This window comes from Pseudorca crassidens, chromosome 8 (genome assembly GCF_039906515.1).
Source record: "Pseudorca crassidens isolate mPseCra1 chromosome 8, mPseCra1.hap1, whole genome shotgun sequence".
Lineage (NCBI taxonomy): Eukaryota > Metazoa > Chordata > Mammalia > Artiodactyla > Delphinidae > Pseudorca > Pseudorca crassidens.
In genome coordinates this window covers 12,600,477-12,604,913 of record NC_090303.1, presented here as the reverse complement: position 1 = coordinate 12,604,913, position 4,437 = coordinate 12,600,477, and the positions used below count along the sequence as shown (strand labels likewise).

The 4,437-nt window shown below is 46.7% G+C and overlaps 1 long non-coding RNA gene across 1 annotated transcript; it reads right to left on the bottom strand.

The window, feature by feature from the left end:
- Positions 1 to 541: 541 nt before the first annotated feature.
- On the bottom strand, positions 542 to 3,552 carry LOC137228837 (uncharacterized). The gene is made up of 2 exons (XR_010945374.1): positions 1,421 to 3,552; positions 542 to 675 (listed from the first exon to the last, which is right to left on the bottom strand). It is a non-coding gene; the product is annotated as an uncharacterized lncRNA (long non-coding RNA).
- Positions 3,553 to 4,437: the final 885 nt, after the last annotated feature.

Sequence of the window (4,437 nt, the reverse complement as noted above, 5' to 3'; positions counted from 1 at the left end):
GATCTACTACTTTTTACTTTACATGTTTCCTGGGGCAGATTCAGGTTTGTGAGACCAAAATTTTATACCATTTTAGGAGTCATATTTCAAAATTATGAACATGAAGTTGTTAGCACCTCTGTACGTTTTCTACTGTCACATCTTTGATTTAGATGTTGTCTTCAATAAGCACAAACAGGACCCTCTATCTTCCTCTTAATGTCTTTGCTCTACTTGATGATAAAATTGATCACCCTGCTTTTTTTTTCACTGAATAGCTTTACTTTTTTCTTTGTAAGCTTTTCTTGTATTTAGTCAGAAAAATATGAAAACTCGGAGGCTTTGCTTTATAAAAAGTACTTTCAGCTACTTCTGAAAAGGTTTCATATAGCCCACCAATTAAGAGCTAACTCAAAAACAAAAGGTTTTAATCGTTGCCACAGCATTTTTAGAAATAATCGTTAGAATAATAGTAGCTAACTAACACTGAGGGCTTACTGTGTGCCAAGCCTTGGAGCTAAGCGATTAATATGGATTACCTTTTTTTAAAGCAAAAAACAGATACTCTCAAAACAGGTTTTATTAATAGTCACACTTTACAGATGAGAAAACTGAGGCGGGAAATACGGAAGAGCTTTGAGGGTGGAGTCAGCTTGGCATCTGTACGGATGGCTCGTCTGGCCTCCTCATAGGATCCTTACTCCTGCAAGGCCCATGCAGAAGAAATCCACAGACCATAAATGGGATAACAAAACGGAGTATATTGTGTAAAATTGGGGGCATTTTAATACAATGGAGAAATCGCACATCAGGAACTGTTAGCATGATGCCGTGTTATTCCAACCTGTGAATGACCTGTTAGCGTCCAGGCAGGGTGAGGGCTCAGGGCCAAACTGTACATCCGCTCATGCCCTTGGCATTGACTCCACAGGATAAGGAGAGCACTCTCCACCCTCCAATCCCCTCCCGCCAGGTGCTGAGATGCGCAGGCAGGTGCCTGAAATTATTGGTGGCGGTTCATGGAGAGGGGGAGTCGGGAAACACGCAGTTGGGTGGCGGCCTGAGGCCCAGGAATGCGGGGTAGAGGGAGCGCCAGCTAGGGACAGGTGACAGGTGAGCGGCTGGGGACCCGCAGCCGGCTCTGCTTTCTGGGCCCCGCCGCGGCCATCGCTGAGTAGGGGCTCTTGTTAGTTACCCAGGGCGAGGTTTTACAGACTCAGCGGACACGGAAAATAAAAGGCTGCGGGTGCTCTGAGGCTGCTGGGTGGTGGCGTGGAAGAGCCGGCGTCTGCATCTTCCTAGAGGACTGTCCACCTTCTGGGCATCCAGCCCCTAAGCGCTTCGGGAATGAGCAGTGTTTACGGTAAACCTGTCTCCCCCCCCCCGACCCCCGCACCCGCCTTCCCCCTCCCCGGGCACTGCACTCCCCAGGCCGGCTCACCTCACTCCCGCTGCGCCCACGAAAAGGTGGCTCTGGCGACGACAGGACCCCGAGGCCATTCCTACCGGGGCTGTAGCATCTTGCCCCTGTGACCCCTGGGTCCCTAAGTCTCCTCTCAAGAGCTTAAGCTACTCTGGCCTCTGCAGAGCGAGTACTTCCGACTGCTAGGCAGAGCTGCCGGCCACCTCCTGTCGGTGGACGAGAGGGCTCCCCTGTCTGCTCTGGCTGGCTTTCAGCATTCCCCCATCCCCCGCGCCCCCGGCGGGGTGCTCTCCCCGGAAAGGGAAGGATTGATGGCGAGGGGCGTGGCGCACGCCGCTCCCGAAATGAATGGAGGCTTTGAGACAGAGTTCAGCTCTCCACTTGGCCTATTATCTTTTCAAGTCTGATGAATGCACCCACAAGCAGACGATTTCCCTGGACGTCTGCAAATACTATGGGTCTTCCTGGCCCCTCTGCGAACACCGAGATGAACTCCGAAGGCCTCTCTTTCATTAGGTGTCTCCGAGCCAGCGCGCCCCGCGAAGCCAAGATTGGCAATGCCAACCGTCAGACAACTCTGTCTGGAGTCACCGTTTGAAAGTATCCCCAAGGCTATTGTATTCAACCTTTACTTAAAGATCATTTCTACGAGGCATCCAATTTCTGCCGCTCCCCTGGGCTGCGGTTTTAAGACAGGCTTCACAGTATTTACTGTTTATAGTTCCGAGCTGACAGCTATTTAAGGGCAAGAGATTTCGGCTGACACCACCCTTCACAGCTTTTGCCACCAACGCATTTGCCAGACAGAACTAGCTGGAACTTTGTGAAACTGAAGAAACAAGTTTAAAACAGGTTTAATACGGTAGAGGAGAAAGAGTTTAGATTTTAGAGTTATTTTCCTGGTGATATTTGCTGTGTCCTCTGTCACATTGGAATATGGGGGGTTGTTACCTACCAGTGGCATCTCTGTGGTCTACAGTTATAATTATTTATTCATCAGACATCTGGGGTGGTCAGCTCTGTTGGGGTCACTCACATACTTGACTGGGGTGACTGATCTCTGCTCCCCACACCTCAGCCTCCAGGAGGCTAACCTGGGCATGTTGTCCGAGTGAAGACCAAGTGCAGCAGAATCCCTCATAGCCTCTTTTTTTTTTTTTTTTTGCGGTACGTGGGCCTCTCACTGCTGTGGCCTCTCCCGTTGCGGAGCACAGGCTCTGGACGCACAGGCTCAGCGGCCATGGCTCACGGGCCCAGCCGCTCCATGGCATGTGGGATCTTCCCGGACCGGGGCACGAACCCGTGTCCCCTGCATCGGCAGGCGGACTCTCAACCACTGCGCCACCAGGGAAGCCCCCCTCATAGCCTCTTGAGGGCTAGGCTCAGAACTGGCCCATTGTCAAGTCCAATAAACTCTGTTAGCCAAAGGAAGTCTCAAGATCAGCCCGTTTTTAAGACATTGAGAAATAAACTCTAAGAAGACCTGTAAAGTCACAAGACACAGTGGATGGACACCGGGAGAATTGAAGTATTGGTATTAATATCAGTGTAACCTACCACAGTTCTGTACATGCCTGTCTTCTCTTTCCTTGGAGATCTTTCATTGTGCCTTATTCACCTTTTGATCTGCCAGTTCCTAGGACTGCACTTGTACGCAGACCACGCTTGGTAAGTAACCTTGTATAGGTTTGAGTAGGACTGTGCCTTGAATAAGCTCTGATACTCCAATGGCATTTTATACTTTTTCTCGGAACAGCCACATCTGTACTAGAGATGCCTGCTTGCCCTCCACCCTCACCTACTTTGGCATTTTCTCTTTTCATTTTCCTGTGATGTGTCTAGGTTCTTTGTGTTTATCTACTCAGAGTCCAATACAGGTTTTCATGTATTTTCTCATAGTGAGAAAATATTTAACTGTTTTCTCTTTGACTATTTCTCCTCCACCATTCTTTCTATTCTCTCCTTCTGGAATGCTTATGGGACAGAAGCCAAACTTTTCTTATTATGGCCTTTGTATTCCTTAACTTCTCTTGTATATTTATCTTATCATCTTTCTTTTTCTTTTTTTCCCCTCTGTCTTAAGCTATGTCTAGTTTGGTTTTTGTTATTAGTATCAGTATTATTATCAATTGTTATTTCTCTCTTCTGCTGTGTCCAGTAATTGATTTAACAAAGTACTTCATAGTACTGGCTGCATCTTAGAATCACCTGGAAGATTAAAAAATATATCAATGCCTGGCCCTGCCGCCAGATTTTTTGGTTTAATTGGTGTAGGTAAGGGCACGAACATCAATATTTTTAAAGCTTGAAGGTGATTATGATGTATAACCAGAATTAGGAACTGTTGATGAAAATGTTTTTTGGATTTTTTTCTCAGTGACCGTATTTTTTCATGTCCAGCATTTCTACTTCTTTTTCTTTTAATCCACTGGATCTTATTTCATAACCCCTGTTCTTGTTTTGCAGATGCCAGTTTTTTTTCCTTAGAAAATTTTAAACATTCGTAATTTGAGTCTCTTTTATATTGTTCTGTTATCTGTAACTCCTAAGATGTAAATTCGCACCGTGGCTGCGTCTGGCCACTGTCTATCATGATGTTAAACTTCCTCACACGCTTTGGAATTTTGGACTGGGAGTTCATCATGCATCTTGTGCCTTGGGATATGGGGACCTCCTAAAAGGCTGTTTGCTTATGCCTGATCCTGTGGGTTTCACTGGCTCCAAGTCAATTGTTATGTAAGGGTACCTCCTCCGGGTTTATACTGCCCAGACATATAGCTCAAATTCAGGGTTCGTATCTAGTCACACAAAGGCTTAGTATTCCAAGCTCAAGCAAGTGACACATCTTGTACTCATTACATAGTGCAGGAGGCTAATTTCTAGTCTAGAGGATAATGATTTCTGGGTCTTTATTTCTAAACTTGCCATATCTTCCTGGATTCCAGTTCACATAGGGAGCCCAGTTCTGGCCCCTTGGCCAATGGGCACCCCTACATCCAATTCCTGGGCATTTTTATACCAAAGAACTTTAATGC